Source organism: Siphateles boraxobius, unplaced genomic scaffold (genome assembly GCF_051911475.1).
Source record: "Siphateles boraxobius isolate OS27281-9 unplaced genomic scaffold, OSU_SipBor_1 1, whole genome shotgun sequence".
Taxonomy (NCBI): Eukaryota; Metazoa; Chordata; class Actinopteri; order Cypriniformes; family Leuciscidae; genus Siphateles; species Siphateles boraxobius.
Genome location: NW_027508699.1, coordinates 1,314,364 through 1,329,266, shown reverse-complemented (window position 1 = coordinate 1,329,266; position 14,903 = coordinate 1,314,364). Strand labels below are relative to the sequence as shown.

Sequence of the window (14,903 nt, the reverse complement as noted above, 5' to 3'; positions counted from 1 at the left end):
GTGATAAAACAAATTGTGCTCTTCCTGGTTTATGAAAGGCATTGTTTTCCCTTAGAAGTTGACGGAGAAGAAAGCTCATTCTGACGGAGAAGAAAGCTCATTCAGAAGCTCAAGCCCGCTTGAATGAGTCCAGTCAGAAGCGAGACTTGCTGAAGTTCTCTCTGGAGCAGAGACTCAGTGAGTTGCCCAAAAATCACCCGAAGGGCAATCTGATTTTGGAGGAGTTAGTCATGTTGTCCTCCCCACCTCTCAGCCCCTGCCCAAGCATCATGTTTTCAACCACTTCATAGTCTCGCCATTTACTTTTCTTTATGCAATTGCATGTGATACCACAGGAAATCTTCTTCATTTTTTTTTTCTTTTTTTAAGCTGGGTGATAAAACAAATTGTGCTCTTCCTGGTTTATGAAAGGCATTGTTTTCCCTTAGAAGTTGACGGAGAAGAAAGCTCATTCTGACGGAGAAGAAAGCTCATTCAGAAGCTCAAGCCCGCTTGAATGAGTCCAGTAAGAAGTGAGACTTGCTGAAGTTCTCTCTGGAGCAGAGACTCAGTGAGTTGCCCAAAAATCAGCCGAAGGGCAATCTGATTTTGGAGGAGTTAGTCATGTTGTCCTCCCCACCTCTCAGCCCCTGCCCAAGCATCATGTTTTCAACCACTTCATAGTCTGGCCATTTACTTTTCTTTATCAACCACTTCATAGTCTGGCCATTTACTGCAACCCACATAGTATTTGACGTCACGTTCTGCAGCATCAGAGGCTGATGCTTTGGCAAAATTGAACTTTTTTCGCAGGTCTGTAGATGCTGTAGTGGGATTCAAAGCATTTTAAATCGCTCTTAACTGAATTACCCGTGGCTCTTTTGCAGAAACGCTAAGCACAGGTATACTTGTTGCTCTGTGGAGTTTCTTTGAACAACTTGTCATTGACTTTTTGCAGCATCGGCTTAGAGCTAGCGCAACAAGCACGCCCTAGTAACAGCCTCCCTAGGTGGGAGGCTGATGCCTTTTAGTTCAAAGTCAAGCCTACGGCATAGCCTATATGCGGCGGTTTACATTTAGAGCCCGCCATTTCTGTTCCATGTGTTTTTCTCCAATTACACAGCCATTTTGGTTGTATGGACAAAACAAATGTATCAATGATGTTTTTCGTTGACTAGATTCATTTATAGTTCATGACTCTTTCCCACCTGTTTTGTGTGTAGTCTGCCTCTCTGCTTTCGTACGCAAAGCCTTCGTCGTAGGTCCAGTGCAAAAGCAAGAAGTGGCTTTTTCCCCTTAGGCCACTGGGCCTCTTGCGCACAGTGCTTTGTGTAATTTTTTTCAGCCTGAAAGGGCACATGCACGGGCAGGCAAGAATGATTCACTGACAGTCTGATGCACACAAAAACCCACCACTACAGCTATCCGAGGTTTGTCCGTACTATGCTAACTCAGAACTTGTGGTCATTATTGCTTTGAACAAACCATCCTTGAATTTGTGGAACATCCACAGGCCACTGGGCCTTGTCTGGCATGCTTTTCCTTTGATCAGTAATATGCCTTCAAGGGGTTTCTAATGCTCGAACAACTACACTTTCGTATCTCGACGCCAGGTCGTGGTCCGTCTTTGAGATGGGCTTCACTGAATTTGTCACGCCCTCCCGAAAGACTCACTGTAGAAGAGGCTCGTTGGTCTAGGGGTATGATTCTCGCTTTGGGTGCGAGAGGTCCTGGGTTCAAATCCCGGACGAGTCCGTGTATTTCAGAATGAGCAGAAAGGTTGGATCCTTCCTTTTGCAGCACTGAGCCAAACTCAAATCTGTCATGTTTTTGAAACCCTTATTACTGCTTGTGTTCATCTGTACTACAACATAGCCAAGATTCAGCCAGATGACAAGCGCTTATTTCCTTGCACAGAACGTACTCAGAATCGCTGCCTGCCAGGGAGTGTGGCTCCCTAACGACAAACGCTTTCTATTAAAACTAGTGCCTTCCCATTCTGTAAGAGGCCAGCATTCAGTGACTCTACAACTGTACGCAAGTAGCCAAATCTTTTGTCAGTCAGGCTCGTTGGTCTAGGGGTATGATTCTCGCTTTGGGTGCGAGAGGTCCCGGGTTCAAATCCCGGACGAGCCCAGCAGTTTCAGAACAAGCAGCCAGTGCGATGACAAGCGTTTATTTCCTGCACAGAAAGTACTCTGAATCGACGCCTGCCAGAGAGTGCAGCTCCCTAAGGACAAATGCTCTTATTAAAACTAGTGTCTGCTCATTCTGTTTGAGGCCAGTGTTCGGTGACTGTACAACTGTATTCAAATAGCCCCATCACGCGTCAGGCAGGCTCGTTGGTCTAGGGGTATGATTCTTGCTTCGGGTGCGAGAGGTCCCGGGTTCAAATCCCGGACGAGCCCTCTCACCTTTAGTATGAGTTCAAGGGTTTTCTGACTCTGTATGCAATTGCATGTGATACCACAGGAAATCTTCTTCAGTTTTTTTCTTTTTTTAAGCTGGGTGATAAAACAAATTGTGCTCTTCTTGGTGTATGAAAGCATTGTTTTCCCTTAGAAGCTGACGGAGAAGAAAGCTCATTCTGACGGAGAAGAAAGCTCTTTCAGAAGCTCAAGCCCGCTTGAATGAGTCCAGTCAGAAGCAAGACTTGCTGAAGTTCTCTCTGGAGCAGAGACTCAGTGAGTTGCCCAAAAATCAACCAAAGGGCAATCTGATTATGGTGGAGTTAGTCATGTTGTCCTCCCCACCTCTCAGCCCCTGCAAAAGCATCATGTTTTCAACCACTTCAAAGTCTGGCCATTTACTTTTCTTTATCAACCACTTCATAGTCTGGCCATTTACTACAACCCACATAGTACTTGACGTCACGTTCTGCAGCATCAGAGGCTGATGCTTGGCAAAATTGAACTTTTTTCGCAGGTCTGTAGATGCTGTAGTGGGATTCAAAGCATTTTAAATCGCTCTAGACTGAATTACCCGTGGCTCTTTTGCAGAAACGCTAAGATCAGGTATACTTGTTGTTCTGTGGAGTTTCTTTGAACAACTTTTCATTGACTTTTTGCAGCATTGGCTTAGAGCTAGCGCAACAAGCACGTCCTATTAACAGCCTACCTAGGTGGCATAGCCTATATGCGGCTGTTTACATTTAGACCCCACCATTTCTGTTCCATGTGTTTTTCTCCAATTACACAGCCATGTTGGTTGTATGGACAAAACAAACGTATCAATGAGGTTTTTCGATGACTAGATTAATTTTTAGTTCATGACTCTTTCCCACCTGTTTCCTGTGTAGTCTGCCTCTCTGCTTTCGTACGCAAAGCCTTCGTCGTAGGTCCAGTACAAAAGCAAGAAGTGGCTTTTTCCCCTTAGGCCACTGGGCCTCTTGCGCACAGTGCTTTGTGTAATTTCAGCCTGAAAGGGCACATGCACGGGCAGGCAAGAATGATTCACTGACAGTCTGATGCACACAAAAACCCACCACCCCAGCTATCCGAAGTTTGTCCGTTCTACGCTGACTCAGATCTTGTAGTCATTATTGCTTTGAACAAACCATCCTTGAAGTTGCCAAACATTCAACTCGTTGGTCTAGGGGTATGATTCTCGCTTTGGTTGCGAGACGTCCCGGGTTCAAATCCCGGATGAGCCCAGGGATTTCAGAACGAGCAGCAAGGTTGGATCCTTCCTTTTGCAGCACTGAGCCAAACTAAAAACTGTCATGTTTTTCAAACCCTTATTACTGCTTGTGTTCATCTGTACTACAACATAGCCAAGATTCAGCCAGATGACAAGCGCTTATTTTACTTGCACAGAACGTACTCAGAATCGCTGCCTGCCAGGGAGTGTGGCTCCCTAACGACAAACGCTTTCTATTAAAACTAGTGCCTTCCCCTTCTGTAAGAGGCCAGCATTCAGTGACTCTACAAGTGTGCGCAAGTAGCCGAATCTGTTGTCAGTCAGGCTCATTGGTCTAGGGGTATGATTCTCGCTGATGATAATCGTGTCTTAAAAAATGGCTTTCTGTAACACAGATTAAGTACAGATTAGTTACACCTGGACTATGGAGTCCTGAACTAAAATAAACCAGATTAATTTAAAACCAACTGTACTAATCTGAATTAGCATGACAGAGGTTGCCTATAAAACATGGAATGAACCAAGTAAAGCTAAAAATTGCATGGAACTGAGAGAAGCAAATACAAGGAAAACAATGGCATCAGAAAAATACTGCAATCAAAAAAAACTTTACTAAACAAGAGAAAATTATTTTCAAGCAAGCTACATAAACTGCACACATCAGCTATGGAATAAAAGAAAAGAAATGTAAATACATTTTTTACAAACATTTTTGATCATATTTACCAGGGGTGCCATTAATATATATATATATATATATATATATATATATATATATATATATATATATATATATATATAAACATAAACTAGTAATATATGTGTCTTCTTTGTTAAACCTGCCTCCTGGTAGGTTTAATTTAAGCCTCAAATAAACTATGGACTAAACTAAATCTAGGACTATTTAAAGCCATGACAGAGAAAGCGGATTTCTGTTAATCTGGTTTAAAGGGCCATTTAAGTCTAGGACTAGGTTTTATCTCTGTCCGGAAAACCGCCCCTCAGAGTTGATCTGAATTTTCGTTTAATTGTCACCATTGTTGAGATTCATATGCTGATTCTTGATGTCTGTGTGAGTATACATGATTGTGTCTGCATAATGACTTCATAAAATCTTACAGAGTATCACAGCAGAACAGATGTTTCTGCAGCAGGATTGGCATATAAAATAACCAATTTAGTATTTAAACAACTTAATCAGAGTTTAGACTCTGGTATCAATGAATTGCTATAATAAACACATATCGGAAACATACAGTTAAATCAGCAAAAGAAAAACTTTAGTTAAAGAGTCCAGAGACTAACTAAACCATGATACTGGTTCCCTTGCACATGATCACCATAACGATGACCTCAAACTTTATTATTTTCAATAAAACATCAACATCTAAACCTCTGTTAATTCTCAATAAATACCTCAATAAATACGAGAGAAATAAAGTCTGGATTGTAATAAGTGAAAATGCTGAGATCTTGAGAGATCTGGTACCAACACTGAGAATAAGTACCAACACTAAAACCTATTCAGACCCAGTGCAGGGCCAGTTATAGGTTAGTAGCCTAATTAAAAATCCATGAACATTCAAATGTGTGTGGAATTAATGAAATATTAAGCTATAATCTAAGCGTTCTGCTGACAAAAACAGTTTGGGAACCTCTGGTCTAATTGAAGTCGAGGAAAGGAGCGGGTTACAAAAGAGCAAGCACTCAGAGTTGTGTGTTGCTTGTAGACTGAGAGAGAAAAGCCTGTCGATCGCCCCCTGGAGGAGAAAGACAGAATGACAAGGCTGAGCTGTCCTTTACCACACCGAAAGCAGACAGAAGGCAGAGAGAAAGCAACATGAAAGACAAATAAATGAAGCAATTGAATTGAAAAGGATAAAGGAAAAACGGTGGGACCCGAGCCATGAAGTGTATTAGTGAATCGATAAAGCAAAAGCTTACACCACCTGGTATTCCCAGGCGGTCTCCCATCCAAGTACTAACCAGGCACGACCCTGCTTAGCTTCCGAGATCGGACGAGATGGGGCGTGTTTTTTAAAAAAAAATTAAAATTTTTTATTATAAAATATTTACATTACATTACATTTAAGAACAATCTGAATCACATGCAGGCAATTTTACATTGAAATGAAACCATGTTTTTTCCACAAACGGGTTATTCTGTACAAAATTCTTGTCAAAAACCTCTTCTTTCACTTCCATTTTAAAATAATCATATAATGCTTGAAGAATAAAAAGCATCCTTTGCTTGAAAAGTATACATACTGAAACACTCCCCTTTTTTTCTTTTACTATATTCCTTCTTTTCCAAACTATTAGGGGCGGTTTCCCGGACAGAGATTAAGCCTAGTGCTAGACTAAAATGGCCCTTTAAACCAGTTTAACAGAAATCTGCTTTCTCTGTCATGGCTTTAAATAGTCCTAGATTTAGTTTAGTCCAGAGTTTAATAAACTGATTTCCTGGAGGAAGATTAGAGTTACCCCAAGACTAAATTGAGTCTTAAATTAAACCTACCAGGAGGCAGGTTTAACTTCAGACTAACAATGTGTTTCAAAGAAGACACATGTATTACTAGTATATATATACAGTTGTGGTCATAATTAATGGCACCCCTGGTAAATATGATCAACATTTTTCTTTTGATCTTCCATTTAAAACAAATTGCAAAAATCTAACCTTTCATTGAAGTAAAATAATTGAAAGTGGGGGGGAAATCACATTATGAAATAAATGTTTTTCTCCAAAGCACGTTGGCCACAATTATTGGCACCCCTAGAATTTTTTTACGAGTGAAATATTTCTGAAGTATATTTCCATTAATATTTACCTTTTTTTTTTAGCACACCAGGGTGACTAGGAACATAAAATTGTCTTCTTGACTTTTCAAGAATGACTTCTTGTTTCACAGGAGTTTAAATATGAGGAAACACAAAGGCCAAATTCCCTCAATCATCCACCACAATGAGTAAAACCAAAGAATATAGTTCTGATGTGCATTAAAAGATTGTTGAGCATCACAAAATAGAAAGTGGCTGTAAGAAAATAGCTAAAGAATTGAAAATCCCCATTTTGACCATCAGGGCAATAATTATGAAGTTCCAATCAACTAAAGATGTTACGAATCTTTCAAGTGACAAGTTTCGCACGCTCTCCCTTTTGCACCATATATCTCGTTAAATGTGGAGCAAAACTGACTTGTGCATCTGTAGAGGCCGTGGGCGGAGCCAACATGAATATTCATGAGTTTCCCGGGCATGCTCGTGGAACTGCTCATTTTAGTTCACTCAGAGGTTCCCTCCTCGTTTCTCAGCAGGTTTAATGGGTTATATATATATTTTTTATAAGGTAAATATAGTTTCAGCGCGAACTTAAACTACAATTGTGTATCGTTTCGTAATGTTCATAATGCTTTTATTAATTTGCACATTTTGTGCATTCGTCAATGACTGAATGATTGCAGGCATTCACTTCGTGTAGGCCTATATAAAGTATTTAGATTCTTGTGTGAGTTTGGGAGATCTCACCACGAGTGGGAGGGAGTGGGGGTCGAGGGAAAGCACGAGAGTGAGTTCAAATGGTTCAATTTCAAAAGAAATGCCTGGAAGTCTGTTTGTAATTAATTATATATATATATATATATATATATATATATATATATATATATATATATATATATATATATATATATATATAATTAATTACAAACAGACTTGCAGGCATTTCTTTTCTTTTCTTCCATAGCTGATGTGTGCTGTTCCATATCTGATGTTTATTTAGCTTGCTTAAAAATAATTTTCTCTTGTTTAGTAAAACTTTTTTTCTGATTCCATTGTTTTCCTTGTATTTGCTTCTCAGTTCCATGCAATTTTTTGCTTTTCTTGGTTCATTCCATGTTTTATAGGCTACCTCTGTCATGCTAATTCAGATTAGTACAGTTGGTTTTAAATTAATCTGGTTTTTTTTAGTTCAGGGCTCCATAGTCCAGGTGTAACTAATCTGTACTTAATCTGTGTCACAGAAAGCCATTTTTTAAGACACGATTAACTATTCTAGAATAAGGCCTACTCCAGGCTTAATTTAAACCCTGTCCGGGAAACCGCCCCTTAATCTTGAAACTGCCAATATCATATTTAAAAAGCTAACATTATTGGCTTTACCTTTAAACCCAAACAAAAATAATGTTTCCCAATTCTCATCAATTACTTTGTCTTCTACTCCCAATTTTCTAACCATTCCTTTCAATTTTTTAATAAAGCATTTCAACTTTATACATTTAAAAAATAAATGTAATACTCCTTCATCTTCTATTGTACAAACTTTGCATTTTGCATCCATTGCTGCACCAATCTTACACAGTCTCATTTCATTCCACAAACAATTATGTCTTAACAAAAAATCAAAATTCTCTAAAATAGGACTTTTCCACCATGATCTTAGAGTTTGCCATAATTCTTTTGTTTCCAAATTAGGATATAGTCTATGCCAATACTCTTCTGCTTTTGGCTTCTTAAAAACATCTTTACAAAAACAGGAATAAAAAAAACTTAATTTTAATTCATTAAAAGCATGTTGTTCGTTATTGATTTCAACACTAACCTCCATTCTATCACCTGCACTTGTTCCTGGTTTCCCTTCCAAAACCTTCATCCATTCTTTTGGTATTATCTCTTTCATTTTCCCATATTGATCTTCTAAAACTACATTACTTTCTTCTTCATAATTTTCTTCAATTGCATCTCTTATCCCTTGTGTCGGCAGAAAACCAGGTACCACTTCATACATGATATCTTTAATTTGTCTCAACCCTGCATTATACCACTATTTAAAAAATGTTGTGTGACCAACTACCTTAAGTGATTTGTTTAAAAACAGTGGTTGTCTTAAAATCTCATCTTTATTCAAAGATGTACAAACAACATGCTTTCCATACTCTCCCCATGCTCTTAAGACTTCTTTATAATATTCTGGAATTCTATGCATCATATGTTCTTTTAATTTCATCCATAAAACATCATCTCCTATTTGGCCACATTGGTTTAAAAAGAAACTCATTACTTCTTTCCAAGCATATTTATCATCATTCCAATATTTTTTAATTAATTTTATTCTTATGCTCTTCATTCTCATTAAAGGATCCAACAGTCCTAGCCCTCCTTCCTCAACTTTCCCAATTAGAGTATCATATGCAATTTTTGCCGGTTTGCTTTCCCATAAGAAATTAAGCATTAAACTTTTTATTTTTTTATATACTTCTAATGGCATGCTTACAGATCCCAAAACATACCACATTTTAGATAAAAACAAAGAATTCAAAACCAAAACCTTCCCTTTTAAAAACAATCCTCTTAATCGCCAAAAATTCAACCTTTTTTCCATTCCTTGTATAACCTCCTCCCATACCAACTTCCTTAATACACATTCATTTTCTCCAACTCTTATCCCTAAAATTTTCATACTTTCTTTCTGTTCTTTAAATGGAATTTTGACTGGTAACTCGTTCATTTCCCCAATCCTCATATATGTCGTTTTTTCTTTATTAACTTCTGCCCCGGTTCCCCCACAATATTTCCCAAAAACCTCCATCACTTTTTCTACACTTTTAATGTCTTTAATAAACAACGTTGTATCATCAGCATACTGATATATCTTGTGTTCTGTTTTTTCTCCTTTTATCACTATTCCTTTTATACTTTTTTCCATTTCTATTGCCTGTCCCAAAGTTTCAGACACTATAGTATATAACAATGGCGACATAGGACATCCTTGTCGGATAGATCTCATTACTTTAAAATCTTCAGTTAAAAACCCATTCACTTTAACACAACTTGTAATGTCTGTATATATACATTTTATCCATTTAATAAAATTCTTACCAAATCCAAACCTCTCCATTGCATGCATTAAATATTTATGCTCCACCCTATCAAACGCTTTTTCCAAATCTACACTTATTATATAACCATTTTCTTTTGCATCCCTCATATACCATATCAAATCTCTTATACTATTAGTTATATCAGAAATATCTCTATTTAAAACAGCATATGCTTGATTAGTTGTGATTATATTAGGCACAACTTTTTTTAATCTATTGGCTAATACTTTCGTTAATATTTTATAATCGGTGTTCAACATACTAAGTGGTCTGTAATTTTTTTAATCCCCTCTTTCCCCCTTTCTTTTGTATATTAACTTAACTACTCCCCTCTTCATACTTTGCGTTAATTCACCCTTCTCCATAATATCAATAAATATTTCATTTAATATTGGACATAGGATATTTTTAAAAACCTTATAAAATTCCGCTGATAAACCATCTATTCCTGGAGTTTTACCATTCCTGAACTGATCAATTGCTGTTTCTATTTCCTCCTCCGTAATATTGCTCTCACACATTTCTCTGTCTTCCTTGTTCACTTTACTTTTGATTTTGTCTAATAAGAAACCCAGATCCTCTGCACTTTCCTCATTTTCCGTAAATAGATCATTGTAAAATCTTTTAATTTCATTTAATATTCCTTCTTTATCTTCCACTGTCCTTCCATCTTGTGTGTTAATATTTTTAATGATGTCTGCTTTCTGCCTATTTTTCTCTAATTCATAAAAATATTTAGTACTTCTTTCTCCTATTATGTTTTTGGCTCTGCTCCTTATTATTGCACCCTTACACTTTTCTCCCTCTATATTCTTCATTTTTTCTTGTAGTTCTATTATCTTATCAATGTTTTTCTCTCCACCAGTTATTTTCCTCATTTCTTCATCCCATTCTTTTTTTAACTTTGTTTTCTGTCAATCTTTTAGCTCTCTGTACTTTTTTAATGTATCGAAAACCTCTTTATTCTGTTTTTCAAGCAATCCCACCAAAAACGTTTCTCCTTTTCATACATCTCATAGTTTATACTACTTATTATTATACTTTCTATTTCTATTCTGTAAGTTCCCATTTTTAAAAGTGCGGTATTTAACATCCATGTCCCCTTCCCTTTGATAACCTCATTAAAATCCATCGTTATCCATAAAAAATCATGATCACTTTCACTATACATTTTATACACTGCTTTTGATACATTGTATAGGTCTTTTCTCTCGCATAATAATAAATCTATTCTACTTTGCTTTAAGTCTCCCTCAACAATTTGCCTTCGTGAGTAATCCCTTTTAAAACCATTCCTCTCTCTCCACACATCAACCAAATCGTATTTCCTCATCATATTATATAATTCATTTCGCCCTCTATCAGCTCTAAAAACCATTGACTCATCTATATCCATTCTCTGCAGCACTGTATTAAAATCCCCTACCAGGAAAATATTTTCTTGTTTCTCCATTATAATACTTAGTCTTTTATAGAAATCAAACTTTTCACTTTCCTCATTCGGTGCATGAATGTTACACATTTTTATTTCTCTCCCTTTGTATACTAATTTAATCATTATTATTCGACACCTTGTGTCTTTATATTCTATTTTGTTTTCCTCAAATATCCCTCTTTTAATTAATATTGCTACACCCCTCTTCCTCGACAAATCACAATTCATATATATTTCACCATCCCATAATTTCCTCATTTCATTACCTATTTCATCATCCCAATACGTCTCTTGTAAACATAATACAATCACACTTTTTGGTCAAAACCATCAAATTCTCCATTTTCTGAATTTTTGTTAAACCCCTTGCATTCAATGATACAAAACATAATGAACTCATTTGCACAAAAAATAATAATAAAAAAAATACAAAATAAACAAGAAAATACAAAAATCCAGCCATCAATCAATTGTTAATTTCCTCTAGTAATGCAAGTCTTAATTCTCTTTTCTTCTCTTTTTCCTTCTCCATCTTCCCCATTAATTTTTCTCTTCTTATCTTTTGTTTTTTCAGTACCTGTTCAATGTTTATATTTGATGTAACCGTTTCCCAAAGCCAAGGGTTAATAACCACACTCCGGAGGAGCCGACACCAAAGGCACCAATCAGGCAAGACAGCAAGTAATGTAAAAACTCTTCTTTTTATTTATTAATTAATAACACTTAAAACAGCAACGGAATGACTTTGGGTTCCTTTTTTTCACTCCCGGATGTCCCAGCTCGTAGAATAGCTGCGGATCGAGCGCAACAGTCAGCAGTTTCTCCTTCAGAATGATGATTCACAGTATCTCTCGGTTCACAGAACGACAGCAGATTGAACACAGCAGTCAGCAGACTCATTCAGAAGGATGATTCACAGGGTCTCTCCGTTCACAGAACGACAGCAGATAGAACACGGCAGTCAGCAGACTCACTTCAGAAGGATGATTCACAGGAACTCTCAGTCCACAGAACGACAGCAGATTGAACACGGCAGTCAGCAGACTCACTTCAGAAGGATGATTCACAGGATCTCTCCGTTCACAGAATGACAGCAGATTGAACACAGGAGTCAGCAGACTCACTACAGAATGATGATTTACAGTATTTCTCAGTTCACAGAACGACAGCAGATTGAACACAGCAGATCGAACACAGCAGTCAGCAGGCTCACTTCGGAGGGATGATTCACAGGATCTCTCCGTTCACAGAATGACAGCAGATTGAACACAGTAGTCGGCAGACTCACTCCAGAATGATGATTCACAGGATCTCTCCGTTCACAGAACGACAGCCGATCGAACACAGCAGTCAGCAGACTCACTTCGGAAGGATGATGCACAGGATCTCTCCGTTCTCAGAATGACAGCAGATTGAACACAGTAGTCAGCAGACTCACTTCAGAATGATGATTCACAGTATCTCTCAGTTCACAGAACGACAGCAGATGGAACACAGTAGTCAGCAGACTCACTTCAGAAGGATGATGCACAGGATCTCTCCGTTCTCAGAATGACAGCAGATTGAACAGTAGTCAGCAGACTCACTTCAGAATGATGATTCACAGTATCTCTCAGTTCACAGAACGACGGCAGATTGAACACAGCAGTCAGCAGACTCACTTCGGAAGGATGATTCACAGGATCTCTCCGTTCTCAGAATGACAGCAGATTGAACAGTAGTCAGCAGACTCACTTCAGAATGATGATTCACAGTATCTCTCAGTTCACAGAACGACGGCAGATTGAACACAGCAGTCAGCAGACTCACTTCGGAAGGATGATTCACAGGATCTCTCCGTTCTCAGAATGACAGCAGATTGAACACAGTAGTCAGCAGACTCACTTCAGAATGATGATTCACACATCTCTCAGTTCACAGAACGACAGCAGATTGAACACAGCAGTCAGCAGACTCACTTCAGAAGGACGATTCACAAGATCTCTCCGTTCTCAGCACGACAGCAGATCGAACACAGTAGTCAGCAGACTATCTTCAGAAGGATGATTCACAAGATCTCTCCGTTCACAGCACGACAGCAGATCGAACACAGTAGTCAGCAGACTCACTTCAGAAGGATGATTCGCAGGATCTCTCCGTTCACAGAACGACAGCAGATGGAACACAGTAGTCAGCAGACTCACTTCAGAATGATGATTCACAGGATCTCTCCGTTCACAGAACGACAGCAGATCGCACACAGCAGTCAGCAGACTCACTTAGAAGCATGATTCGCAGGATCTCTCCGTTCACAGAACGACAGCAAGTTGAACACAGCAGTCAGCAGACTCACTTCAGAATGATGATTCCGGAACCTGGACACAACTTCACAATCGACAGATCAGGTTTAACTCTTGATGTCCCACTGGTTAGGCTTCCCCGAACAAAGATGATAGAGTGAGGGTAATGATTTGGTCTCCCACACTCGTGCATGCATCAATACTATAACTCTTTACACGTGCTCACTTCACACTTTCAGACACTGCAATGCCACATCACCTCTCGTGAACAACAGGCCTTCACTCCATCTTTGCAGGGTCAGACACTCCACAGATGGCTTTTCGCATGGGGGTATCAGGTTTCAAGAAAGATCCTATAAAGCCCAGTTCTTCTTTGGATCTCTGAGACTCACAATGAGAGAAACACCACACACTGCCAGCGCAAGTCAGTATTCAAAAATGTTCTTGGTAGGTATTCATAACATCACCCTTTCGTACGTTGATGAAAAGTGCACTTAACTTCTCTCCTTGATAACAGCATAGATCCTCAGTGCGGCCCTTAATCACTCTGTCCTCTCAGTCCCATGTATCAATCACTCACCCGTCTTCAATGCAAAAACATCCCCACAATTTATATTCGCTGCGGTTGCTGCTTTCTGTTGTCTGCTGACAAGAACGCCAAGGGGAACCCAACGTGAAAACTAAGCACCAAGAACCACACCCCATGTTCTTCTTCTTCTTCTTCTTCTTTTTTGTTTTATTGGCAGCCGCACTTTACAGTGCATTACTGCCATCATCAGGTAGCTTGGATCAGAAACACCTCCTATTTTCTTAACATTTCTACCCCTCCCCACCCCTAAAGAGAGGAGGAGAGAGAAAAAAAAAAAAAAAAATTTATATATATATATTTTAACCCACTGACGCTGCTTGTTCAGCTCCTCCAGTTTCCACCCCACTTCCCTTTAACTCCCACTTCTCACCAAACCTTACTTAACCTTCGGATTAACTTTTTCCTTGTCCCACACTTTACTTCATACACATCTCTCTACAAGCCTATACTTATTAATCCTACACTCTTTTCATTAAACCTGTATTGTTCAGAAACTGAACAACACATTGACTGTACTATTTCCTACATTTGAGTCTAATATATTCTTTAATGTTAACTCTTTCCCTTCATTTTTCCATACTTCTTCTCTTAGCACTTCTCTTTCTTCTTCATAACCCTTACAATTAACAATCACATGTTCCACAGATTCACTCTGTCCGCATTTATCACATAATCCTGTTGGATGCTTAGATATTAAATGTAATGTTTTATTCAAACCTGTATGTCCCTCTCTTAGTCTTGTAATTATACTTTCCTCCCTTCTATTTCTCCCTTTTTTCCTCCCTTCTCCCACTTTCTTTTGTATTGCATATAAATGTCTCCCTTTACTCTCATTATCCCAATATTGTTGCCACTTTTTAATCACTTTCTCTTTTATCGCTGATTTTATTTCTTTTATACTATGTGGTATCTCAATTTCTACCATTTCCTCATCTACTGCTTGTTTAGCCAATTTATCTGCTTCTTCATTTCCTTTAAGTCCCACATGAGCTGGCACCCACATAAATTGTACTTGTATTTTATTTTGCTTCAACTCAAAGAGATTTTGCAGGATTTCCATCATTAAATCTGGTCTTGATTCTGATTTTTGATTATCAATACTG

The 14,903-nt window shown here is 38.3% G+C and overlaps 3 non-coding genes across 3 annotated transcripts; all 3 read left to right on the top strand.

Moving 5' to 3' along the window:
* The first annotated feature begins 1,662 nt into the window (after window positions 1-1,662).
* Window positions 1,663-1,734, top strand: trnap-ugg (transfer RNA proline (anticodon UGG)). Its single transcript has one exon. It is a non-coding gene; the product is annotated as a tRNA-Pro (tRNA).
* A 309-nt stretch (window positions 1,735-2,043) lies between these two features.
* trnap-ugg (transfer RNA proline (anticodon UGG)) lies at window positions 2,044-2,115 on the top strand. The gene has a single exon. It is a non-coding gene; the product is annotated as a tRNA-Pro (tRNA).
* A 200-nt stretch (window positions 2,116-2,315) lies between these two features.
* trnap-cgg (transfer RNA proline (anticodon CGG)) lies at window positions 2,316-2,387 on the top strand. Its single transcript has one exon. It is a non-coding gene; the product is annotated as a tRNA-Pro (tRNA).
* The last annotated feature ends 12,516 nt before the right edge of the window (window positions 2,388-14,903 follow it).